The sequence below is a fragment of the Camelus dromedarius genome, chromosome 35, assembly GCF_036321535.1.
Source record: "Camelus dromedarius isolate mCamDro1 chromosome 35, mCamDro1.pat, whole genome shotgun sequence".
In the NCBI taxonomy this organism is placed as follows: domain Eukaryota; kingdom Metazoa; phylum Chordata; class Mammalia; order Artiodactyla; family Camelidae; genus Camelus; species Camelus dromedarius.
Window position 1 is genome coordinate 6,848,294 of NC_087470.1, and position 26,863 is coordinate 6,875,156.

General features: G+C 50.3%; 4 long non-coding RNA genes across 4 annotated transcripts in view; 3 read left to right on the top strand and 1 right to left on the bottom strand.

The window, feature by feature from the left end:
- Window positions 1–1,578: 1,578 nt before the first annotated feature.
- LOC135319953 (uncharacterized) overlaps window positions 1,579–26,863 on the bottom strand; it is a 47,727-nt gene continuing 22,442 nt past the window's right edge. Inside the window, exon 3 of the long non-coding RNA XR_010379038.1 lies at window positions 1,579–1,883. This is a non-coding gene — a long non-coding RNA (uncharacterized LOC135319953). The remainder of the gene's footprint in view (window positions 1,884–26,863) is intronic.
- On the top strand, window positions 3,166–5,494 carry LOC135319994 (uncharacterized). Its single transcript, XR_010379137.1, has 3 exons — window positions 3,166–3,398; window positions 3,889–4,027; window positions 5,404–5,494. It is a non-coding gene; the product is annotated as an uncharacterized LOC135319994 (long non-coding RNA).
- Window positions 5,723–6,805, top strand: LOC135319995 (uncharacterized). The gene is made up of 3 exons (XR_010379138.1): window positions 5,723–6,396; window positions 6,472–6,584; window positions 6,702–6,805. It is a non-coding gene; the product is annotated as an uncharacterized LOC135319995 (long non-coding RNA).
- On the top strand, window positions 20,866–22,934 carry LOC135319996 (uncharacterized). Its single transcript, XR_010379139.1, has 3 exons — window positions 20,866–20,926; window positions 21,868–21,925; window positions 22,778–22,934. It is a non-coding gene; the product is annotated as an uncharacterized LOC135319996 (long non-coding RNA).

The window sequence follows — 26,863 nt, forward strand, 5'->3', positions numbered from 1 at the left end:
TTTGAATGACATCATTCAGATTGTTCGAGCTAAGCTGCAGGCAGTGAGGGACCAGAACGCCAAGAGCCCACACCTGGTAAGAGCTGCCACGTTGACCATAGCCGGGCTTCTGAGGCTTTTTGTGCCCTGGGTGAGCTGCGTGCTCCTGCTCCTCCTGCTTTTGACCACAGCAGAGTGTGAGAGCCCAGGAGCGGAACCTCCCTGTGAACAATGACCCAGAATTTCATGGACTAAAACCTCTGTGACTTTTTCTATTTCAGAGACTAGGAAATATGTCTTATTTTCACAACCTAGAGAGTTTTCTCACCACTCACACTGCCCTCCAAGATACACAGAAGATGCCAGGAAACACCTGAGAGGTTAAGGAAGTTACTAGACTAGGTGCACAGTTCCTTGCCCTGTTGATGTTAAACAGAGAATTTTCCATGTGAATTTGGGTAAACTTTGTTTATATTTCACCAGCAACACTCATTTGTGAGCTCTTTGACATGAGCAGTTTCCCACCCTTGCTTCCCCTTGTTGTCCAGTCATGCCCTCCATTGTCCAGGGAGGAGGAAGCCTGTGGAGGTGAGGAAAAATCTGTGCCTGGAGGTCTTTTTTCCACATTTCTTTATGGGCTTGACATTTGTCCTGGGCCCAGCCTGGATCAGCTGCCATCACAGGAAACTTAGGGGTAGTTGTGGGTACTGGCTGAGAAGGGACAGGATTCCAAAAGGGTTGAAGAGAAGCAACTGCCCATCAGAACAAACCAAGACTTTCTGGAAGAGATTGGCAGGCTGGCAGTGGAAGAAGACCACCTGAAGAAGGAAATGCAAGATGCAAAGGGTCAGAATGAGCTGCTAGGATGCCCGGTGCTAGAACTTGAAGGAAGAGGCCCTGTCTGCTGTAAACTCTCAAATGGAGCACTGTCTTCAGCCCCAAACCAAAATTCAGGGAAAATCTCAGATGCTTTCAAGCATGTGTAAGGGAACGTATAACACTTGCTTTCCTTTCATTATAAAATTTGTATGTTCAGAATCATTTCACTGCCTTAATATCTTCTGGAGAGAATGCTCACCAAAGTCTTTGGACATGTACCAGGGCTAATATATTTATTTTCTATGATTTGTTTTGCAGTTAGCAAAATACTTTGTTTCTGGAAAAAAAAATACACTTTTTAAGCATATCACCCTGAGTTTTCATTGAAATCTTAGTACATACTTTATTTCTGTCCTGTGTGAAGATACTGGAAAAAGGAACATCTCCAGAGAACTTGAAAGGTGCTGTTTCAATGAACACTTCAGGAATTTGAGGTAAATGCCTCCAGTTGCAGCAGGATTTCCACTGTACACATGAGCTTTCACAAGGAACAACAATCTCATGTCTTAGAAGATTAAATGTTGATATCTACTCAAATTATTTTTCTTGGGAATTCATTCACCAATGAGAATGTTTTAAGTTGAAATTGCTCTTAATAAATCTCATGTCTGTGAAGCCACAGTGAAATCTGAAGAAATGCATGTGCAGGAGGACGTTCAGCTCAGCAGCAAGAAGAGATTGAGGATTGTTACTCACCCCCAGAGATGCTTACCTCAGAGAACCGAGCATCACTGTGTCAGTGTTTAATTGTGCTGTAACGCACGGAAAGCAGATGGCCCATCTTAGCTGATTCCAAGCGTATGATTCGTCTCATGTTAAGTATGTGCACATTGCTGTGGATCAGTACTTCTTGAATGTCTTCTCATATCTATCTTACAGCCAGGTGTTTCGAAGACCAGATCTGAGGATTCGATGCAGCGAGCTGTGACAACTGGGGACTGCAGCCTGGAAGGTATGTTGCTTGTTGGGAAGAAAACTTTACATACAGGATTCCTGGGAGATGTTGTGGCTTCAGTTCTAGACCCCTAGAATAAAATAAATATAATAAAGAGAGTCAAGTAACTTATTTTTGGGGGGGTTTTTTGGTTTTCCAGTGCAAATAACAGTTAAGTTTACACTATACTGTAGTCTATTAAGTGAGCAATACCACTCTATCTAAAAACCCCAATGTTCATAACTTAATGAAAATACTCTTTATTACTAAAAACTGCTAGCCATCATTGGAGCCTTTAGTGAGGTTTAATCTTTTTGTTGGTGGATGGTCTTTTTTTTTTTTAACTTTTTTTATTGAGTTACAGTCATTTTGGTGGATGGTCTTGAATTAACATTGGTGGCTGCTGACTGGTCATTGTGGCAGTTGCTGAAGATTGGTGTGGCTTTTGCAATTTCTTAACATAAGACCACAATGAAGTTTGTGACAGGATTCTCTCTTCCTTTCAGGAACAAGTCCTCTGTCACAGGCAATTTGACACATTTTACACACAGTAGAAATTCTTTCCAAGTTTGAGTCAGTCCTCTCAAACCCTGTGGTAATTTATCAGCTAAGTTCATACGCTCTTCTAAGTCCTTTGTTATTTCAACCTTCTTCACAGCATCTTCAATAGATTCCATCTCAAGAAACCAATTTCTTTGCTTGTCCATAAGAAGCAGCTCCTCATTCATGCACATTTTATCATGAGGTTGCAGCCAATCAGTCATATCTTCAGGCTCCACTTGTAACTCTAGTTCTCCTGCTATTTTCAGCACATCTGCAGCTCCTTCCTGCACTGAATTCTTGAGCCCCTCAAAGTCACACATCAGGATTGGAATCAATTCCTTCCAAACCCCAGTTCATGTTGATATTTTGACTTCTTCCCATGAATCACGAATGTTCTTAATGGCATGTAAAATGGTGAATCCTTTGCAGAAAATTTTCCATTCATTTGCCCAGACCCATCATTGGTGTCACTGTCTATGGCAGCTAAAGCCTTCCAAAATGTATTTCTTAAATAATAAGACTTGAAAGTCATAATGACTCCTGATTCATGGGCTGCAGAATAGATGTCGTGTTAAGCATGGAAACAGCATTCATCTCATGCATCTCCATCAGAGCTCCTGGATGACTTGTGCATTGTCCATGAGCAGTAATATTTTGAAAGAAATTTTTTTTGTGTGTTTTGTTTTGTTTTCTGAGCAGTAGGTCTCAACAATGGGCTAAAATATTCATGTTGTAAATAGATGTGCTGTCATTCAGGCTTTGTTCTATTTATAGAGCACAGAGTAGATTTCACTTGATTCTCATGGGACATAGGATTTTCATAATGTTAAATGAATACTGGCTTCGTTAGCCACTAACGGGAAAATCAGCCTGTCCATTGAAGACTTGATGCCAGGCACTGAATTCTCTCCAGCTGTGATATTGCTGGGTGGCCTCCCCTTGCAGTTCTCTGCATTGAAAACCTGTTGTTTAGTGCAGCCACCTTCATTAGCTGCCTTAGCTTCATCTCCTGGAGCACTTGCAGCAGCCTCTGGGTCAGCTCTTCCCGCCTTACCTTGCACAGGTATGCAGTGGAGATGGAATCTTGCCTTAAACTTCATGGGCCAACCCCTGCTGGCTTCACACTTTTCTTCTGAAGCCTCTTCACCTCTCTCAGGGTTTATAGAATTGCTGAGAACTAGGGACTTCCGCTGGATTAGGCTTTGCCTTAAAGGAATGTCATGCCTGTTTTAATTAAAATGATAAAGAACCAAATATTTCAGGAACTACAAAAATGTGACACAGAGATAAGAAATGAGCAAATGCTGCCAGAAAAAAATGTCACCAATGGAATTGCTGTACTCAGGGTTGTTACAAATCTTCAATTGTTTAAAAATATGTATTACCAGGGAGGGCAATAAAATGAAACATGCCTGTAATAACAATGAATTTGCACTGGGAAGGTAAAAAGGGGATTCCTGCCTTCAGAATTCTCTCCTTTCTCCACTCCCCAGCACAGCCAAGCTCTTGAGTGCACATGTGCACACACAAAGCCAATTATTTTATGTTTATAGAGGGTAAAAAGAAAATGCAAGACCACCATGCTGCATCGGGATCTCTGAAAGAACGTGAGGAAGACGGTTTCCAAAGGCAGGTGAAGAAAGTACGCGCCCTTGATGAAATCAGTGGACAGAGAACTATGGACACTGAAGGGTAAGACATTCCCGTGTTATTTATGACAATGTGTGAATGAATGTGTGGAGTTATGTGGATATTGTAATATGTTTCAGAATACTTACCACCATATTTTCTTTACCATATTCAATCACTACAGATGTGCATTTATTTTTCGACCTTGATTTCTGTAATCTGCTGCTTCTGTTCATTCTAACTGGTTACCAGAGTCTTGTTTGTATTTAGTTTGAGATTTTACCTCGTTCTTGGACCAGATTTAGTCACTTCATTATCTGGATCCCCCTAGGTCCATTTTTATTGTCCTTAGGTTTCAACCACATCAAAGTGTCATGACCTGCCATGTGTCTATCATTTTTAATAAACTCTAGACATTGTGTAGAAAATAGAGAAAATTTGAGGCCTCATGTGAGGTTAACTTGCTGCAGAGAAGGTGGGCATTACAGCTGGCAGGTGGTCAGGGCGCCAGCAGCGCTACATCCTGTTAACCCGGTTAGCAGCTGAGATCAGTCAGTGCAGCCAGCTTTCGTGAGGCCCGTGTGTCTCCTGTCCACCTTTGTTTCTGGCATGTAGCTCTCGTGGATCCCAGCTAAGTCCTGTGGGTCTCTCTAGGGATCACCTTCGCTGACGGACCGTGAGCTCCAGCTGCCTGACTGCAGTGCCTGTGCGTAGGGGGCACCGGCTGCTGGGCTGCTCGGCATCTCACTGGTGTCCTCTGCAGTTACCGGGTGACCCCCAGGGAAGGTGGGCCCAGTCCTGGGCTTTCTTCTTCTCCATCTTGGCCTCATGTCCCTTTCTGGCTTGTTAGCAATTTGGTACATTCGATCATGGATTTCATAATTTGTCCAGAGTTTCCTGTCATTCTCAGGGAGAGGTCATGGACATCACACCCATTAACCCACTTTCAAAAACAAACATTTCCTTATATTTCCTAAAGGATCAGGTTTTGCTCCAGGTTTTGACTGAAATCTGGGCTCTCTGTGGGAGAAATCAAACAAGTCATGAACGCTTGCTTTACCCTAATGTGTTTGGTTGTGATTACTTGGTCAGACCCTGATTCCCACGTTGAAACACAGTGAGCTCACGCTGTCCCAGGCACAGGAACCTGAGCCTGGTGGTGGGGGCGCAGAGCACACCTCACGTGGGCTTTTCCTGTGTATTTACTTTATGCATAAATGATTAGGGGTGGGGACGCTGAAGGGAAGCCCAGATACCAAACACTTGCCAGAGGCCTGAGTGTAGTTTTTTCATATTTATTAGTGGGGGTACTTTAATTCTTTCCTGTGTATTTATCAGCCTGAGCATTTATGGGGAAGGGCGAAAGGAACATGGAATTCTTCCCTTCCAGTTTCTGGGAGGGAAACTGGCAGAATTTCAGAGTTTCTTTCCCCTCTCAGGAAGGTGGACATGAACGGATGTGAGCTGGTGGGAAAGCAGCAGCTGTTGGCAGCAAAGGAGGAGGCAAAATTGGCTGAAGAGGAGACAAGATGATACAAGTGAGTTCAGCTCCTCTGCACCTGCGGCTCTGAAAACACCAGTTGGATTTTTTGAAAACTTTTCTAAAATGTTTAGACACAATATCATAAACCGACCCAAACAAAAGACATTTGTATACATGGCTTCACACAGGAGGAAAAGTGTTAAGTTTTACACATGTTAAGTTAAACGTTTAACTTTAAAAAGTATTAAGTTACTAAGAATTTCCTGGTCCCAGTGCTGGCCAGACTGAGAGGAGAGACGGTTCACAGAGATGTTTCTGAAGGTGCTATAAACCGTTGTCTCCCTGAGGATAGCAGTTTAGTGTAGCGTCAGTCGGACCAATAAACATTCCCGTGCTGCTGGGGAGACCCAGGTGTAAGAAGTAGGGTCAGGATGTAAGGAAAGGAAGAATCAAGCTTTGTGATGAAAGATGCTCAGCACAGGACACGTGAGGGAAGTGCTGAGAACGGGAGGGGGAAATGTGTCAGTGCAGAACCGGGCAGGCGTTCAGTAACAGTGACGGAAGGAGTGGCTGCAGTGACAGCTTTGCACCTGCTGTGCTTCTGCAGCCGTGTGCAGTGTGTCTTGAGCGGTGAGATGATGTGTGTGAGTGTGCAGTGCAGATAACCTGGACTGGGGCAGGTTATTTAACAGCATACCCAGCATTGTGTCTTCTCTGATGGAACAATTTGTAACTCATAGGATAAGACTTGAAGAATGTCATGGGCAAATGCGGGAAGCAGAGATCATTTGGAGACACCAGGTAACCTGCCTTCCTCCTGACACACCGAGTCCTCAGCACCTGATGCAGACAGTTATTGTGGCCCTGAGAACCCCTAGCCATGGGGTGTTTCTTGATGTGTTGACTTTTTCAGGTCACTCTTGCCGAGAAGAAGGCCCAAGACAGCTCAGTAAGAATTTGTTTCCTTCCTTCCCTTTGTGCACAGTCGGCCACAACTGAACGTGGATGTGTTTTTCTCCCACAGCTCAGGGCTCAGGAGCTGGAGAGGGAAATCTCTGAATTGAGAAGGGAAAACTCTGACATGAGAAGGGAAAACTCCTCTGAGCTGAGAAGGGAAGTTGCCCACCTGAAACAGAGGTACAGAATTTTGACACATTTTTACGGGTGTTTTGAGATTTTTAAGGACTGGTTGTTTTGTGCCTAGTAGAGGAATTGGTGGTGTAATTTGTATTGAAGCCATTCTTTATCTTTAAGATTGGATGCAATCTGCAGACGGAGGCAGGCAGAGGAATACATGAGGCAGGATCCCACTCCAGGAGGACCGTACAGGCTGCACCCTCCCCTGAGAGGTAAGGAGCGCACTGTGAAGTGCGGCAGCTCCATTTCTGCAGCAGGAGACGCCTAGTGGGCTGCTTGTCCCCATGGGTATTTGTCGGGTTTCCTGGACACCACACCACACTCACTGTGGGGAACAGATTCACAGCTGGGTGACAAGATGCTGTTTTCTTTACATGCCACCAGCCAGCAGGGCTCTGTCCCCTGTGAGCGGTGGATCTTACGCCCCTCCAGGGACTGCGGGCCGCCCCCCAGTCTCTTGGTTGCCTGGCGTGGCTGGCATGGCTGATTTCTGTGCACTAGAAGACATGAGTGTCAGCCCTCTCTTCCCGCCTGGACGCGGTTTTGAAGGCTGAATTTTCTTCTCATTTCAGGAAAATAACATGGATGACGTTTTAGAATGAAGGCAGTATGTCATAACGAGAAAAACATTTTTCTTCATTTGCCTTGGTGGATAAATATTCTATTCTAGATCTGCTTTAAGACAGCAGGCATTTCTTCACTAATTTTGCAGGTCCCTTCGTTCTTATAATAAAGCTTGCACAGTGACCTAGAGTAGCCAGTTAGTAAGTGACATGACAACGTAGCCTCACTCCCCCAGAGTTAACGTGTAACTCTAAAGTCTCCCACCAGCTACTCCATGTAACTCACCATTCTTTTGCCAATTATTACAACATGAGTCATTGAGGCTACTTCTTTCATAAATGTTTACGTGACATATGGTCACTTATACAAGACATGCGCTGTCAGAGAGAAGGCTTTTAACAGTTTACCAACAGGCTGAGGAGGAAGAGGTGGAGCTCACAGTCAGGGGTTGTTGATACTCTTCCTACGAAAGACCCTTCTTACTTTAATGTATAATCTGTATACAGACTGATTTGCCCTGAAGTGTGCTGTGAGTCCACTGTGTAAGTGTTGGTTGCCAGTGATCTGAGCCCTGAGACCGCATCCAGGGTGATTAGCTATGAAAACAACTAAATCTAGGCCCTGTGGTGTCCTCGTCATGGGACAGGGGTCCAGTCTCCCCTCGTCCTCGGGGTCAACTGAGGTGGAAGGGAGACCTGCGGCCTCTGTGAAGAGCCCGGGGCGTGGGCGGGAGTGAGAGCTCCTGTAGGAGGGCACGAAGGGCTCGGCTCGTTCTTCCCCCGCACGGCATCTGTCAGATAGAATCCACGTTCAGCGCTGCTCTCACTTCACAGCTTCAGGGCCGGGTGGCACCCCTGTTAGGAATGGCACCGCCTTTCCAGCTCAGGAGGCAGAGGAAAACAAAGTAAGTAATTTTTGTATTGAATAATCTCTGGAACTAGCATTTTCCTTTTGAACAAACCATTCCTGCCTTTGCCTGTGGATTGGGAATTAGCGGATAAGTATGCCCAGTAATCATAGTGAAGTTTGGGGACAGTATTTTATCGCCAAAGCCTCCTGAGCAGCCCAGGATGCAGGCAGGTCCAGGGCTGAAGGAGTGCAGTCAGCGTAGCTGCCAACTGGGCACCAAGTGCCGGGGAGGGTGCACGGTGACGACGACAGCTGCATTGGGTTACGGCTCTTGTCGGTGTTGGCGTTTTGTCTGTCATTCAACAAAGCCATCCCTTATGTAACGCAGGTCACCCCGTGGGAAGGAGGGCCCCAATATTTCGGAGGAGCAGCCCGCGAGGCCTGCCCCGAGAGCGGCCAGTCGTCGCCTAGCTGGGAACCTGCACCTGGTCCACCTTGGTGCCCTGGGCAACCTCGACCCCCACCGCCAGCTGCTCCGCTCGGTAAGAGGAAAGCATAGCCCTCTGTTTCTTCCTTGAGTCACTGCAGAAGAAGGGCAGATCGCTCTCTGGGGCTTCCCCGTGTACGGGCGGCCTTGACTGGGCTCACGGCCGTGTCCCTCTGGTCCCTTAGCAGACGCACTTGATGGACCGCGTCTTCCCTGTCCTGCCCTGGGGAGGGAGGTGTCTGTTGTAGAGGGAAAGAGGGTCCTCTGACGGAGGGCAGACGTGTCGGTTCTGCACATGGGCCTTCAACAGACACCACGTTCCGGGCTCCCTGGAGGACAAGCCCGCCCCTGTCACTGTCTGCAGCGTGTGGAGCCCTGACCTTCCACAGCCGATGATCGGTTATGGAAGACACACCCGAACCCGGGGCCTGTGGTCTCTTCAGTCAAAGGTCCTGAGACCTGTCTCCCACTCGGTCTGATGTGAGACTTAGTGTGATACGGGGAAGAAGGCCTCAAAGATCTTTTGCGCTTCAGCAAACTAACATGTTTTGTAAGGCAGTGAACCGTGAAAGAGTGTTTTGTATTTTATTTTATCTATGCCGAGAAGCTAGTTGACTCGGGGAAGGATATAGGTTAGTGGTAAATAGAATGCATGCTTAGCATGCCGAATTCCGTGTGCTCATTCCTGGTACCTCCATTTAAAAACAGAAGAAAAGAAAAAACAAAAACAAGAGCAAACTTCAAATGTTAGAAATACATAGTGCGCAAACCCAACTTCCATATCCATTCTTTTTACGTGTTTTCCTCTTACTACTTGGTTTGAAATATATCCCAACCTTGACTTAAGCATTTTTTTCAGAAAATGCTCTAACTCTTTGAAAGTCTTTTCTGCCACATTTGTTTTGACACATCCACGAACGGAGATAGACGCACATGGTGGTTTTAATATACATTCGTGAATATTCTCATTAATGTACCTGTAACTACATTTTAAAAATGGTGTGTCAGTGTGCCACTTTACAGAAGAGAGAGGAAGAGAATCTTCCTGGGATGAGGTACAGTCTCTTGTTGTTAATGCCCTTGTGTGACTATAAAAGTACCAGGGGATTCTGAGACATAAACCAGAGGTTGGTGTGAGTGTGCATTTTCACGTTTGCATCTGCTGATGAGAATTTTTGACTTATGCTTTTAACTTACAGTTTAGGATGTGATTCTGTGCTTAATGCCGTAGGACTGGATAATGCACTTGTGTTCATTTTCCAGACTCACCTAGTGAAGCCAGTGTCTGTATGGGCATTCTTGTTTTCAGGGTCTTTCCCTTACAGTTCATTAGAGGATATTGAAAAGAAATTCATCCCTGGGAAAGTTAGGTGCATCTTGGTGTTGGTTCTTGTTTTAGCCGTCCTCACTTGAAATTAATTAAGTGATGTTTCATTTTCAAGGCAGCATGAATTGTCTTCCCATTCCACCGCTAGTAACAGTGGTCTAGTTTCCTTAATGCCTTACGCTGTTTCCCACCTGCTCCTTTTACTCAGGCTGCCCTGCCCCAAAGCCCCTCCACATCCCCCCTCTGCGCTGGATCTATCTTTTATGAAACAGTGCAGTCTTCCAAGCAATCCCTGAGCTATCCACGTGCAGCGGACTCTCCTGTGCTTTGTGGTGTTACTGTACCCGTTCACCTCAGTTGTAGAGCTGTTGAAACATTTCTGTGCTGATTTGTTTTCATGGATCCAGTGCCTCTGGCAGAACAGAGAGGAGAATCTGCCTTTTATTTGTACCGCCAGCTTCTCCCAGGATAGGGCTTATGTTCTGATAGCTTCGGTAAATAACTGTTGTCTACCTGACTGACTAAGCGTAGGCACATGATCTGAAGTTCGGTTCCTGATTTATCTTGTTTTTTGTTCCTAGGAAGGGGCGACTAAGCCCGAAATTACAAAACCAGAGTACGCTACTGGGACTGTAGAAGTGGCTCCGCAGGAGCTGACGGATCATAAAACACTGACCTCTGTTGTTGGAGCACACGGAGCTTATTATACACTGGGTAAGTTAGTGAACGTGGCTGGCATTTCTTGTTCTCTGTGCCTAGAGAATTGTGTGTTCTGTGGGGAAGGGTATATGTAGCTCAGCAGTAGAGAGAATGCGGGCTTAGCATGCAGGAGTTCCTGGGGTCAGTATCCAGTTAATCCAAGAAACGAGTGTGATACGGGGAAGGAAGGAAGGAAGGAAGGCGCAAAGGTTTTGTATCGCTTCAGCAGTGTCTTCGCAGGAAAGCATAATCCTCCAATCTTTTCTGTGGTTTTTAGCCGACGCTTGACCTGGCGCAGCTCCGGTGTGGCCCGGCAGCACCCTCCCACCTGCGGTGGCCCCGGATTCCCAGGTAAGTGTGGTGGTCATGCTCTGTTGGACCTCGTCCTGGGAAAGGTGACATTCCAGTTCTCCCGGCAGACGTTCCTACCCTCGTCTGCAGACTGTGTGTTCTGTGACGGGTCTGGCGTGGCGTGTCGCTGCTGTTTTCAGACGCAAAACTCTTGCCCAGGAGCCAGTGGGCTGTTTCTCCCGGGAGCCCGTCACCTTGGCTGGTGCCTGCAAGAGCCATGAGGGAGTGCTTAGGAGCAGGGGCCCGCAGACTTTGACTGTGGGTTTTTCGAAACAGGGTGAGGAGGGTGAGCCCTCGCTCCACACTGACTTCTCCTGACTCGGCTGAATCCTTGCTGACATCCTGCACCTGGGGTTGCTCCTGGGTCACTTAGACGGATATCTGTGTCGTCGTACTTTTGACTGGTTTCCCGTCTCAGGCCAGGTGATTCTCCTGTTTAGACTAGCCATTCAGATCCTGGTAACTGGAAAAGGGGCAAAGCCCTCCCTCCAGCTTTGTACGGTGTGCTTTGTGCAACTTGGAGTCTTCCTGGGTGTGGTAAACGTAACAGCCCGTCACTGTCTTTTCTCGGGAGGAAAGTGTGCCTTGGCCGCTGCCTCCAGTTGTACTCTGGGCAGAAAAGCCTGGCTCTCGGAGATGGTGCGTTTGTAGTAGGGAATAGAGGCTAGAAGGGAAAGAGCCCGCAGTGAAAATGCCTCCATCCCTGCGGGGGAATTCCGATCCGCACCATAGTGCGTACGATGTGATTGTCCCCCACCCTGCGCCGGGTCGTGCCTGCCCTGGAAGCTGTCAGAACTGCTCATAGATCTCATGGCACACCGTGGGGTTTTGCGCACGAGCTGGTATAGTCACTTTGGTGTCAGGTGTGGGGTTGAGACTCCCCACATCACTCTCCCGTAGCACGCAGATAGGATGCGTTCCTTAGCGAACGTAAAATCCAGACGTCCCTGAGGATAGAGATGATTGTAGCGGTGCCTGAGTCCCTTCTGAGGACAGCCTTGTCCCCTCGGGAGCCCTTGGCCAGCTCCGCCGCCGGACTCCGGGATGCCCAGCTCCCCAGGGCTCTTTGCGCCCAGGGGCAGCCCCTGCGTGGAGGAGGAGGGCCCTTTGTTAGGAGGGGGCAGAGAAGGCCTGGCAGGGTCCTGCAGTCACAGCCCTGCCGGCAGAGCAGTGACCCTGGTGCGGCTCTGCTTGCACGTGTGGAGAATGAGCTCTTCAAGTCCGTCCCGTATCCGTGTTCCTGGTCCGCGCCGGGCAAGCATGGGTGGAGCAGCAGAAGGTGGTGGGAAGGGCCGTCCCGCCCAGAGCTGCTGGCAGTTGGGAAGGCGCTAGTTTGGCCGTGTGCAGGAAGCTGTGTGTGCAGCCTCTCGGGCAGGAGGACCCTTTGCTTCCTCCACTTGGAGACAGTGGCGGCGGCGACTTGCGGCATCAGGGTCGTATCCCCGTGTCCCCCTGTGCGGCACAGGCTGCAGGCACGCACCAGAGGGCTGGGCGGAGCGTGTGGCACCGTGCTGCTCCCTGGGCACCCGGTGGAGGGGAGGTTGCCCGGTGCCGACGGCTGCTGCTTTGGGTTTCGGTTCTTCTCCTTGTTGGCGCTTTTGTCTGTCATTCAACCCAGCCCTCCCTTCTGTCCTGCAGGTCACCCCTTGGGCCGGAGGGCCGCAACATTTCCGAGGACCAGCCTGCGTGGCCTGCCCCGGGTGCGGCCCGTCGACTCCCAGCTGGGCACTTGCACCTGGTCCCCCTTGGTGCCCTATGCAACCTCGTCCCCCACCGCCAGGTGTACGCTCGGTAAGAGGAAAGCATAGTCCTCTGTTTCTTCCTTGGGTCACTGCAGAAGAAGGGCAGATCGCTCTCCGGGCCTTTCCCGTGCACGGGCGGCCTTGACTGGGCTCACGGCCGTGTCCCTATTGTCCCCAGGCAGACGCACATGATGGACCGCGTCTTCCCTGTCCTGCCCTGGGGAGGGAGGTGTCTGTTGTAGAGGGAAAGAGGGTTCTGTGACGGAGGGCATACGTGTCGGTTCTGCACACAGGACTTCAACAGACACCACGTTCCGGGCTCCCTGGAGGACAAGCCCGCCCCTGTCACTGTCTGCAGAGAGTGGAGCCCTGAACTTCCACAGCCGATGATCGGTTATGGAAGACACACCCGAACCCGGGGCCTGCAGTCTCTACAGTCAAGGGTCCTGAGACCTGTCTCCCACTCGGTCTGATGTGAGACTTAGTGTGATACGGGGAAGAAGGCCTCAAAGATCTTTTGTGCTTCAGCAAACTAACATGTTTTGTAAGGCAGTGAACCGTGAAAGAGTGTTTTGTATTTTATTTTATCTATGCCGAGAAGCTAGTTAACTCGGGGAAGGACATAGGTTAGTGGTAAATAGAATGCTTGCTTAGCATGCCGAATTCCGTGTGCTCATTCCTGGTACCTCCATTTAAAAACAGAAGAAAAGGAAAAACAAAAACAAGAGCAAACTCCAAATGTTAGAAATACATAGTGCGCAAACCCAACTTCCATATCCATTTTTTACGTGTTTTCCTCTTACTACTTGGTTTGAAATATATCCCAACCGTGACTTAAGCATTTTTTTCAGAAAATGCTCTAACTCTTTGAAAGTCTTTTCTGCCACATTTGTTTTGACACATTCACGAACGGAGATAGACGCTCATGGTGGTTTTAATATTCATTCGTTAATATTCTCATTAATGTATCTGTAACTACATTTTACAGATGGAGTGTCAGTGCGCCACTTTACAGAAGAGAGGGAAGTGAATCTTCCTGGGATGAGGTACAGTCTCTTGTTTTTAATGTCCTTGTGTGACTATATATTTACCAGGGGATTCTGAGACATAAACCGGGGGTTGGTTTGAGGGTGCGTTTACACATTTGCATCTGCTGATGAGAATTTTTGACTTATGCTTTTAACTTACAGTTTAGGATGTGATTCTGTGCTTAATGCCGTAGGACTGGATAATGCAATTGTGTTCATTTTCCAGACTCACCTAGTGAAGCCAGTGTCTGTATGGGCATTCTTGTTTTCAGGGTCTTTCCCTTACAGTTCATTAGAGGATATTGAAAAGAAATTCATCCCTGGGAAAGTTAGGTGCATCTTGTTGTTGGTTCTTATTTTAGCCGTCCTCACTTGAAATTAATTAAGTGATGTTTCATTTTCAATGCACCATGTTTTATCTTCCCATTCCACCGCCAGTAACAGTTGTCTAGTTTCCTTAATGCCTCACGCTGTTTCCCACCTGCTCCTTTTACTCAGGCTGCCCTGCCCCAAAGCCCCTCCACATCACACCTCTGCGCTGGAACTCTCTTTTTCGAAACAGTGCGTTCTTCCCAGCATTCCATGAGCTATCGACGTGCAGCGGACTCTCCTGTGATTTGTGGCGTTTCTGTACCCGTTCACCTCAGTTGTAGAGCTGTTGAAACTTTTCTGTGCTGATTTGTTTTCATGGATCCTGTGCCTCTGGCAGAACAGAGAGGAGAATCTGCCTTTTATTTGTACCGCCAGCTTCTCCCAGGATAGGGCTTATGTTCTGATACCTTCGGTAAATAACTGTTGTCTACCTGACTGACTAAGCGTAGGCACATGATCTGAAGTTCGGTTCCTGATTTACCTTGTTTTGTGTTCCTAGGAAGGGGCGACTAAGCCCGAAATTAAAAAACTGGAGTACGCTAATGGGACTGTAGAAGTGGCTCCGCAGGAGCTGACGGATCATAAAACACTGACCTCTGTTGGTGGAGCACACGGAGCTTATTATACACTGGGTAAGTTAGTGAACGTGGCTGGCATTTCTTGTTCTCTGTGCCTAGAAACTAGTGTGCTCTGGGGGGAAGGGTATATGTAGCACTGCAGTAGAAAGAATGCGGGCTTAGCATGCAGGAGTTCCTGGGGTCAGTATCCAGTTCCTCCAAGAAACGAGTGTGATACGGGGAAGGAAGGAAAGAAGGAATGCGCAAAGGTTTTGTATCGCTTCAGCAGTGTCTTCGCAGGAAAGCCTAATCCTCCATCCTTTTCTGTGGTTTTTAGCCGACGCGGGACCTGGCGCGGCTCCGGTGTGGCCCGGCAGCGCCCGCCCACCTGCGGCGGCACCGGAGGCCAAGGTAAGTGAGGTGGTCATGCTCTTTTGGGCCTCGTCCTGGGAAAGGTGATCTTCCCCTTCTCCCGGCAGCCGTTCCTGGCCTCGTCTGCAGACTTTGTGTCCAGTGACGGGTCTGGCATGGTGTGTCCCTTCCTTTTTCAGACTCAAAACCCTTGCCCAGGAGCCAGTGGGCTGCTTCGCCCGGGAGACCGTCGCATTGGCTGGTGCCTGCATGAGCCATGAGGGAGTGTTTAGGAGCCGGGGCCCGCAGACATTGACTCTTGGTTTCTCGAAGCAGCGTGAGGATGTTGACAACTCTCTACACTGACTTCTCCAGGCTCGGCTGACTTCTTGCTGACCTCCTGCACCTGGGGTTGCTCCTGGGTCACTGAGACGGATTTCTGTGTCGTCGTACTTTTGACTGGTTTCCCGGCTCAGGCCAGGTGATTCTCCAGTTTAGACTAGCCATTCAGATCCTGGTAACTGGAAAAGGGGCAAAGCCCTCCCTCCAGCTTTGTACGGTGTGCTTTGTGCAACTTGGAGTCTTCCTGGGTGTGGTAAACGTAACAGCCCGTCACTGTCTTTTCTCGGGAGGTAAGTGTGACTTGGCCGCTGCCTCCAGTTGTACTCTGGGCAGAAAAGCCTGGCTCTCGGAGATGGTGTGTTTGTAGTAGGGAATAGAGGCTGGAAGGGAAAGAGCCCGCCGTGAAAATGCCTCCTTCCCTGCGGGGGAATTCCGATGCGCACCAGAGTGCGTACGATGTGATAGTCCCCCACCCTGCGCCGGGTTGTGCCTGCCCTGGAAGCTGTCAGAGCTGCTCATAGATCTCATGGCACACCGTGGGGTTTTGCGCATGAGCTGGTATAGTCCCTTTGGTGTCAGGTGTGGGTTTGAGACTCCCCACATCACTTTCCCGTAGCACGCAGATAGGATGCGTTCCTTAGTGAACGTAAAATCCAGACGTCCCTGAGGATAGAGATGATTGTAGCGGTGCCTGAGTCCCTTCTGAGGACAGCCTTGTCCCCTCGGGAGCCCTTGGCCAGCTCCGCCGCCGGACTCCGGGATGCCCAGCTCCCCAGGGCTCTTTGCGCCCAGGGGCAGCCCCTGCGTGGAGGAGGAGGGCCCTTTGTTAGGAGGGGGCAGAGAAGGCCTGGCAGGGTCCTGCAGGCAGAGCCCTGCAGGCAGAGCCCTGCAGTCACAGCCCTGCCGGCAGAGCAGTGACCCTGGTGCGGCTCTGCTTGCACGTGTGGAGAATGAGCTCTTCACGTCCATCCCGTATCCGTGTTCCTGGTCCGCGCCGGGCAAGCTTGCGTGGAGCAGCGGAAGGTGGTGGGGAGGGCCGTCCCGCCCAGAGCTGCTGGCAGTTGGGAAGGCGCTAGTTCGCCCGTGTTCTTAAAGCTGTGTGTGCAGCCACTCGGGCAGGAGGACCCTTTGCTTCCTCCACTTGGAGACAGTGGCGGCGGCGACGTGCGGCATCAGGGTCGTATCCCCGTGTCCCGCTGTGTGGCCCAGGCTGCAGGCACGCACCAGAGGGCTGGGCGGAGCGTGTGGCACCGTGCTGCTCCCTGGGCACCCGGTGGAGGGGAGGTTGCCCGGTGCCGACGGCTGCTGCGTTGGGTTTCGGCTCTTGTCGTTGTTGGCACTTTTGTCTGTCATCCAACCCAGCCCTCCCTTCTGTCCTGAAGGTCACCCCGTGGGCCTGAGGGCCCCAAAATTTCCGAGGACCAGCCTGCATGGCCTGCCCCGGGTGCGGCCCGTCGACTCCCAGCTGGGCACTTGCACCTGGTCCCCCTTGGTGCCCTATGCAAACTCGCCCCCCACCGCCAGCTGTTCCGCTAGGTAAGAGGAAATCATAGTCTTCTGTTTCTTCCTTGGGTCACTGCAGAAGAAGGGCAGATCGCTCTCCGGGCCTTTCCCGTGCACAGGCGGCCTTGATTTGGCTCACGGCCTTGTCCCTCTTGTCCCCAGGCTGACGCACATGATGGACCGCATCTTCCCCTTCCTGCCCTGGGGAGGGAGGTGTCTGTTGTAGAGGGAAAGAGGGTTCTGTGACGGAGGGCAGACGTGTCGGTTCTGCACACAGGACTTCAACAGACACCACGTTCCGGGCTCCTTGGAGGACAAGCCCGCCCCTGTCACTGTCTGCAGAGAGTGGAGCCCTGACCTTCCACAGCCGATGATCGGTTATGGAAGACACACCCGAACCCGGGGCCTGCAGTCTCTTCAGTCAAGGGTCCTGAAACCTGTCTCCCACTCGGTCTGATATGAGACTTAGTGTGATACGGGGAAGAAGGCCTCAAAGATCTTTTGTGCTTCAGCAAACTAACATGTTTTGAAAGGCAGTGAACCGTGAAAGAGTGTTTTGTATTTTATTTTATCTATGCCGAGAAGCTAGTTAACTCGGGGAAGGACATAGGTTAGTGGTAAATAGAATGCTTGCTTAGCATGCCGAATTCCGTGTGCTCATTCCTGGTACCTCCATTTAAAAACAGAAGAAAAGGAAAAACAAAAACAAGAGCAAACTCCAAATGTTAGAAATACATAGTGCGCAAACCCAACTTCCATATCCATTTTTTACGTGTTTTCCTCTTACTACTTGGTTTGAAATATATCCCAACCGTGACTTAAGCATTTTTTTCAGAAAATGCTCTAACTCTTTGAAAGTCTTTTCTGCCACATTTGTTTTGACACATTCACGAACGGAGATAGACGCTCATGGTGGTTTTAATATTCATTCGTTAATATTCTCATTAATGTATCTGTAACTACATTTTACAGATGGAGTGTCAGTGCGCCACTTTACAGAAGAGAGGGAAGTGAATCTTCCTGGGATGAGGTACAGTCTCTTGTTTTTAATGTCCTTGTGTGACTATATATTTACCAGGGGATTCTGAGACATAAACCGGGGGTTGGTTTGAGGGTGCGTTTACACATTTGCATCTGCTGATGAGAATTTTTGACTTATGCTTTTAACTTACAGTTTAGGATGTGATTCTGTGCTTAATGCCGTAGGACTGGATAATGCAATTGTGTTCATTTTCCAGACTCACCTAGTGAAGCCAGTGTCTGTATGGGCATTCTTGTTTTCAGGGTCTTTCCCTTACAGTTCATTAGAGGATATTGAAAAGAAATTCATCCCTGGGAAAGTTAGGTGCATCTTGTTGTTGGTTCTTATTTTAGCCGTCCTCACTTGAAATTAATTAAGTGATGTTTCATTTTCAATGCACCATGTTTTATCTTCCCATTCCACCGCCAGTAACAGTTGTCTAGTTTCCTTAATGCCTCACGCTGTTTCCCACCTGCTCCTTTTACTCAGGCTGCCCTGCCCCAAAGCCCCTCCACATCACACCTCTGCGCTGGAACTCTCTTTTTCGAAACAGTGCGTTCTTCCCAGCATTCCATGAGCTATCGACGTGCAGCGGACTCTCCTGTGATTTGTGGCGTTTCTGTACCCGTTCACCTCAGTTGTAGAGCTGTTGAAACTTTTCTGTGCTGATTTGTTTTCATGGATCCTGTGCCTCTGGCAGAACAGAGAGGAGAATCTGCCTTTTATTTGTACCGCCAGCTTCTCCCAGGATAGGGCTTATGTTCTGATACCTTCGGTAAATAACTGTTGTCTACCTGACTGACTAAGCGTAGGCACATGATCTGAAGTTCGGTTCCTGATTTACCTTGTTTTGTGTTCCTAGGAAGGGGCGACTAAGCCCGAAATTAAAAAACTGGAGTACGCTAATGGGACTGTAGAAGTGGCTCCGCAGGAGCTGACGGATCATAAAACACTGACCTCTGTTGGTGGAGCACACGGAGCTTATTATACACTGGGTAAGTTAGTGAACGTGGCTGGCATTTCTTGTTCTCTGTGCCTAGAAACTAGTGTGCTCTGGGGGGAAGGGTATATGTAGCACTGCAGTAGAAAGAATGCGGGCTTAGCATGCAGGAGTTCCTGGGGTCAGTATCCAGTTCCTCCAAGAAACGAGTGTGATACGGGGAAGGAAGGAAAGAAGGAATGCGCAAAGGTTTTGTATCGCTTCAGCAGTGTCTTCGCAGGAAAGCCTAATCCTCCATCCTTTTCTGTGGTTTTTAGCCGACGCGGGACCTGGCGCGGCTCCGGTGTGGCCCGGCAGCGCCCGCCCACCTGCGGCGGCACCGGAGGCCAAGGTAAGTGAGGTGGTCATGCTCTTTTGGGCCTCGTCCTGGGAAAGGTGATCTTCCCCTTCTCCCGGCAGCCGTTCCTGGCCTCGTCTGCAGACTTTGTGTCCAGTGACGGGTCTGGCATGGTGTGTCCCTTCCTTTTTCAGACTCAAAACCCTTGCCCAGGAGCCAGTGGGCTGCTTCGCCCGGGAGACCGTCGCATTGGCTGGTGCCTGCATGAGCCATGAGGGAGTGTTTAGGAGCCGGGGCCCGCAGACATTGACTCTTGGTTTCTCGAAGCAGCGTGAGGATGTTGACAACTCTCTACACTGACTTCTCCAGGCTCGGCTGACTTCTTGCTGACCTCCTGCACCTGGGGTTGCTCCTGGGTCACTGAGACGGATTTCTGTGTCGTCGTACTTTTGACTGGTTTCCCGGCTCAGGCCAGGTGATTCTCCAGTTTAGACTAGCCATTCAGATCCTGGTAACTGGAAAAGGGGCAAAGCCCTCCCTCCAGCTTTGTACGGTGTGCTTTGTGCAACTTGGAGTCTTCCTGGGTGTGGTAAACGTAACAGCCCGTCACTGTCTTTTCTCGGGAGGTAAGTGTGACTTGGCCGCTGCCTCCAGTTGTACTCTGGGCAGAAAAGCCTGGCTCTCGGAGATGGTGTGTTTGTAGTAGGGAATAGAGGCTGGAAGGGAAAGAGCCCGCCGTGAAAATGCCTCCTTCCCTGCGGGGGAATTCCGATGCGCACCAGAGTGCGTACGATGTGATAGTCCCCCACCCTGCGCCGGGTTGTGCCTGCCCTGGAAGCTGTCAGAGCTGCTCATAGATCTCATGGCACACCGTGGGGTTTTGCGCATGAGCTGGTATAGTCCCTTTGGTGTCAGGTGTGGGTTTGAGACTCCCCACATCACTTTCCCGTAGCACGCAGATAGGATGCGTTCCTTAGTGAACGTAAAATCCAGACGTCCCTGAGGATAGAGATGATTGTAGCGGTGCCTGAGTCCCTTCTGAGGACAGCCTTGTCCCCTCGGGAGCCCTTGGCCAGCTCCGCCGCCGGACTCCGGGATGCCCAGCTCCCCAGGGCTCTTTGCGCCCAGGGGCAGCCCCTGCGTGGAGGAGGAGGGCCCTTTGTTAGGAGGGGGCAGAGAAGGCCTGGCAGGGTCCTGCAGGCAGAGCCCTGCAGGCAGAGCCCTGCAGTCACAGCCCTGCCGGCAGAGCAGTGACCCTGGTGCGGCTCTGCTTGCACGTGTGGAGAATGAGCTCTTCACGTCCATCCCGTATCCGTGTTCCTGGTCCGCGCCGGGCAAGCTTGCGTGGAGCAGCGGAAGGTGGTGGGGAGGGCCGTCCCGCCCAGAGCTGCTGGCAGTTGGGAAGGCGCTAGTTCGCCCGTGTTCTTAAAGCTGTGTGTGCAGCCACTCGGGCAGGAGGACCCTTTGCTTCCTCCACTTGGAGACAGTGGCGGCGGCGACGTGCGGCATCAGGGTCGTATCCCCGTGTCCCGCTGTGTGGCCCAGGCTGCAGGCACGCACCAGAGGGCTGGGCGGAGCGTGTGGCACCGTGCTGCTCCCTGGGCACCCGGTGGAGGGGAGGTTGCCCGGTGCCGACGGCTGCTGCGTTGGGTTTCGGCTCTTGTCGTTGTTGGCACTTTTGTCTGTCATCCAACCCAGCCCTCCCTTCTGTCCTGAAGGTCACCCCGTGGGCCTGAGGGCCCCAAAATTTCCGAGGACCAGCCTGCATGGCCTGCCCCGGGTGCGGCCCGTCGACTCCCAGCTGGGCACTTGCACCTGGTCCCCCTTGGTGCCCTATGCAAACTCGCCCCCCACCGCCAGCTGTTCCGCTAGGTAAGAGGAAATCATAGTCTTCTGTTTCTTCCTTGGGTCACTGCAGAAGAAGGGCAGATCGCTCTCCGGGCCTTTCCCGTGCACAGGCGGCCTTGATTTGGCTCACGGCCTTGTCCCTCTTGTCCCCAGGCTGACGCACATGATGGACCGCATCTTCCCCTTCCTGCCCTGGGGAGGGAGGTGTCTGTTGTAGAGGGAAAGAGGGTTCTGTGACGGAGGGCAGACGTGTCGGTTCTGCACACAGGACTTCAACAGACACCACGTTCCGGGCTCCTTGGAGGACAAGCCCGCCCCTGTCACTGTCTGCAGAGAGTGGAGCCCTGACCTTCCACAGCCGATGATCGGTTATGGAAGACACACCCGAACCCGGGGCCTGCAGTCTCTTCAGTCAAGGGTCCTGAAACCTGTCTCCCACTCGGTCTGATATGAGACTTAGTGTGATACGGGGAAGAAGGCCTCAAAGATCTTTTGTGCTTCAGCAAACTAACATGTTTTGAAAGTCAGTGAACCGTGAAATAGTGTTTTGTATTTTATTTTATCTATGCCGAGAAGCTAGTTAACTCGGGGAAGGACATAGGTTAGTGGTAAATAGAATGCTTGCTTAGCATGCCGAATTCCGTGTGCTCATTCCCGGTACCTCCATTTAAAAACAGAAGAAAAGATAAAACAAAAACAAGAGCAAACTCCAAATGTTAGAAATACATAGTGCGCAAAGCCAACTTCCATATCTATTCTTTTTACGTGTTTTCCTCTTACTACTTGGTTTGAAATATATCCCAACCGTGACTTAAGCATTTTTTTCAAAAAATGCTCTAACTCTTTGAATGTCTTTTCTGCCACATTTGTTTTGACACATCCATGAACGGAGATAGACGCTCATGGTGGTTTTAATATACATTCGTTAATATTCTCATTAATGTATCTGTAACTACATTTTACAGATGGAGTGTCAGTGCGCCACGTTACAGAAGAGAGGGAAGAGAATCTTCCTGGGATGAGGTACAGTCTCTTGTTTTAATGTCCTTGTGTGACTATATATTTACCAGGGGATTCTGAGACATAAACCGGGGGTTGGTTTGAGTGTGCATTTTCACATTTGCATCTGCTGATGAGAATTTTTGACTTATGCTTTTAACTTACAGTTTAGGATGTGATTCTGTGCTTAATGCCGTAGGACTGGATAATGCACTTGTGTTCATTTTCCAGACTCACCTAGTGAAGCCAGTGTCTGTATGGGCATTCTTGTTTTCAGGGTCTTTCCCTTACAGTTCATTAGAAGATATTGAAAAGAAATTCATCCCTGGGAAAGTTAGGTGCATCTTGGTGTTGGTTCTTGTTTTAGCTGTCCTCACTTGAAATTAATTAAGTGATGTTTCATTTTCAAGGCAGCATGTATTATCTTCCCATTCCACCGCCAGTAAAAGTTGTCTAGTTTCCTTAATGCCTCACGCTGTTTCCCACCTGCTCCTTTTACTCAATCTGCCCTGCCCCAAAGCCCCTCCACATCCCCCCTCTGCGCTTGATCTCTCTTTTACGAAACAGTGCGTTCTTCCCAGCATTCCCTGAGCTATCGACGTGCAGCGGACTCTCCTGTTATTTGTGGCGTTACTGTACCCGTTCACCTCAGTTGTAGAGCTGTTGAAACTTTTCTGTGCTGATTTGTTTTCATGGATCCTGTGCCTCTGGCAGAACAGAGAGGAGAATCTGCCTTTTATTTGTACCGCCAGCTTCTCCCAGGATAGGGCTTATGTTCTGATACCTTCGGTAAATAACTGTTGTCTACCTGACTGACTAAGCGTAGGCACATGATCTGAAGTTCGGTTCCTGATTTACCTTGTTTTGTGTTCCTAGGAAGGGGCGACTAAGCCCGAAATTAAAAAACTGGAGTACGCTAATGGGACTGTAGAAGTGGCTCCGCAGGAGCTGACGGATCATAAAACACTGACCTCTGTTGGTGGAGCACACGGAGCTTATTATACACTGGGTAAGTTAGTGAACGTGGCTGGCATTTCTTGTTCTCTGTGCCTAGAAACTAGTGTGCTCTGGGGGGAAGGGTATATGTAGCACAGCAGTAGAGAGAATGCGGGCTTAGCATGCAGGAGTTCCTGGGGTCAGTATCCAGTTCCTCCAAGAAACGAGTGTGATACGGTGAAGGAGGGAAAGAAGGAATGCTCAAAGGTTTTGTATCGCTTCAGCAGTGTCTTCGCAGGAAAGCCTAATCCTTCATCCTTTTCTGTGGTTTTTAGCCGACGCGGGACCTGGCGCGGCTCCGGTGTGGCCCGGCAGCGCCCGCCCACCTGCGGCGGCTCCGGAGGCCCAGGTAAGTGGGGTGATCATGCTCTGATGGGCCTCGTCCTGGGAAAGGTGATCTTCCCCTTCTCCCGGCAGCCGTTCCTGGCCTCCTCTGCAGACTGTGCGTCCAGTGACGGGTCTGGCGTGGCGTGTCGCTTCCTTTTTCAGACTCAAAATTCTTGCCCAGGAGCCAGTGGGCTGCTTCTCCCGGGAGACCGTCGCATTGGCTGGTGCCAGCATGAGCCATGAGGGAGTGTTTAGGAGCCGGGGCCCGCAGACTTTGACGGTGGGTTTCTCGAAGCTGCATGAGGAGGGTGAGCCCTCGCTCCACACTGACTTTTCTTGGCTCGGCTGACTCCTTCCTGACCTCCTGCACCTGGGGTTGCTCCTGGGTCACTTAGACGGGTTTCTGTGTCGTCATTCTTTTGACTGGTTTCCCGGCTCAGGCCAGGTGATTCTCCTGTTTAGAATGTACATTCAGATCCTGGTAACTGGAAAAGGGGCAAAGACCTCCCTCCAGCTCTGTACGGTGTGCTTTGTGCAACTTGGAGTCTTCCTGGGTGTGGTAAACGTCCCAGACCGTCATTGTCTTTCTCGGTAGGTAAGTGTGTCTTGGCCGCTGCCTCCAGTTGTACTCTGGGCAGAAAAGCCTGGCTCTCGGAGATGGTGCGTTTGTAGTAGGGAATAGAGGCTGGAAGGGAAAGAGCCCGCCGTGAAAATGCCTCCTTCCCAGCGGGGGAATTCCGATGCGCACCAGAGTGCGTAAGGTGTGTTTGTCCCCCACCCTGCGCCGGGTCGGGCCTGCCCTGGAAGCTGTCAGAGCTGCTTGTCGGTCTCATGGCACACCGTGGGGTTTTGCGTACGAGCTGGTAGAGTCCCTTTGGTGTCAGGTGTGGGTTTGAGACTCCCCACGTCACTCTCCCGTAGCACGCAGGTAGTGTGCGTTCCGTAACGAACGTAAAATCCAGACGTCCCTGAGGATAGGGATGATTGTAGCGGAGCCTGAGTCTTTTCTGAGGACAGCCTTGTCCCCTCAGGAGCCCTTGACCCGCTCCGCCGCAGGACTCCGGGATGCCCTGCACCCAAGGGCTCTTTGCGCCCAGGGAAGCCCCTGCGTGGAGGAGGAGGGCCCTTTGTGAGGAGGGGGCAGAGAGGGCCTGGCAGGGTCCTGCATGCAGAGCCCTGCAGGCAGAGCCCTGTAGGCAGAGCAGTGACCCTGGTGCGGCTCTGCTTGCTCGTGTGGAGAATGAGCTCTTCACGTCCGTCCCGTGTCCATGTTCCTGGTCGGCGCCGGGCAAGCTTGCGTGGAGTTGGGGAAGGTGGCGTGGAGTGCCGTCCCGCCCAGAGCGTCTGGTTGTTGGCAAGGCGCTAGTTTGCCCGTGTTCTGGAAACTGTGAGTGCAGCCTCTCGGGCAGGAGGACCCTTGGCTTCCTCCACTTGGAAACAACGGCGGCGGTGACGTGCGGCGTCAGGGTCGTATCCCCGTGTCCCCCTGTGCAGCCCAGGCTGCAGGCAGGCCCCAGAGGGCTGGGCGGAGCATGTGGCACCATGCTGCTCCCTGGGCACCAGGTGGAGTGGAGGGTGCCCAGTTCCGACGGCTGCTGCGTTGGGTTTCGGCTCTTGTCGGTGTTGGCGCTTTTGTCTGTCATCCAACCCAGCCCTACCTTCTGTCCTGCAGGTTACCCCGTGGGCCGGAGGGCCCCAACCTTTCCGAGGACCAGCCTGCGTGGCCTGCACCGGGTGCGGCCCGTCGTCACCCAGCTGGGCAACTGCACCTTGTCCCACTTGGTGCCCTGTGCAACATCGCCCACCAACGCCAGCTGCTCCGCTGGGTAAGAGGAAACATAGTCCTCTGTTTCTTTCTTGAGTCAATGCAGAAGAAGGGCAGATCGCTCTCCGGGGCTCCCCCGTGCACGGGCGGCCGTGACTGGGGTCACGGCCGTGTCCCTCTGTTCCCTTAGCAGACGCACTTGATGGACCGCGTTTTCCCCGTCCTGCCCTGGGGAGGGAGGTGTCTGTTGTAGAGGGAAAGTGGGTCCTCTGACGGAGGGCAGACGTGTCGGTTCTGCACACGGGCCTTCAACAGACACCACGTTCCGGGCTCCCTGGAGGACAAGCCCGCCCCTGTCACTGTCTGCAGCGAGTGGAGCCCTGAAATTCCACAGCCGATGATCGGTTATGGAAGACAGACCCGAACTAGGGGCCTGTGGTCTCTTCATTGAAGGGTCCAGAGACCTGTATCCCACTCGGTCTGATGTGAGACTTAGTGTGTTACATGGAGGAAGGCCTCAAAGATCTTTTGCGCTTCAGCAAACTAACATGTTTTGTAAGGCAGTGAACCGTGAAAGAGTGTTTTGTATTTTATTTTATCTATGCCGAGAAGCTAGTTGACTCGGTGATGGACATAGGTTAGTGGTAAATAGAATGCTTGCTTAGCATGCCGAATTCCGTGTGCTCATTCCCGGTACCTCCATTTAAAAACAGAAGAAAAGAAAAAACAAAAACAAGAGCAAACTTCAAATGTTAGAAATACATAGTGCACAAACCCAACTTCCATATCCATTCTTTTTACGTGTTTTCCTCTTACTACTTGGTTTGAAATATATCCCAACAGTGACTTAAGCATTTTTCAGAAAATGCTCTAACTCTTTGAATGTCTTTTCTGCAACTATTTTTTTGACACATCCACGAACGGAGATAGACGCACATGGTGGTTTTAATATACATTCGTTAATATTCTCATTAAATTACCTGTAACTACATTTTACAGATGGTGTGTCATTGCGCCACTTTACAGAAGAGAGAGGAAGAGAATCTTCCTGGGATGAGTTACAGTCTCTTGTTTTTAATGTCCTTGTGTGACTATATAAGTACCAGGGGATTCTGAGACATAAACCGCGGGTTGGTGTGAGTGTGCATTTTCACATTTGCATCTGCTAATGAGAATTTTTGACTTCTGCTTTTAACTTACAGTTTAGGATGTGATTCTGTGATTAATGCCGTAGGACTGGATAATGCACTAGTGTTCATTTTCCAGACTCACCTAGTGAAGCCAGTGTCTGTATGGGCATTCTTGTTTTCAGGGTCTTTCCCTTACAGTTCATTAGAGGATATTGAAAAGAAATTCATCCCTGGGAAAGTTAGGTGCATCTTGGTGTTGGTTCTTGTTTTAGCCTTCCTCACTTGAAATTAATTAAGTGATGTTTCATATTCAAGGCAGCATGTTTTGTCTTCCCATTCCACCGCCAGTAACAGTGGTCTAGTTTCCTTAATGCCTTACGCTGTTTCCCACCTGCTCCTTTTACTCAGGCTGCCCTTCCCCAAAGCCCCTCCACATCCCCCCTCTGCACTGGATCTCTCTTTAACGATACAGTGCGGTCTTCCCAGCATTCCCTTAGCTATATACGTGCAGCGGACTCTCCTGTGCTTTGTGGCGTTACTGTACCCGTTCACCTCAGTTATAGAGCTGTAGAAACGTTTCTGTGCTGATTTGTTTTCATGGATCCTGTGCCTCTGGCAGATCAGAAATGTGAATCTGCCTTTTATTTGTACCACCAGCTTCTCCCAGGATAGGGCTTATGTTCTGATAGCTTCTGTAAATAACTGTTGTCTACCTGACTGACTAAGCGTAGGCACATGATCTGA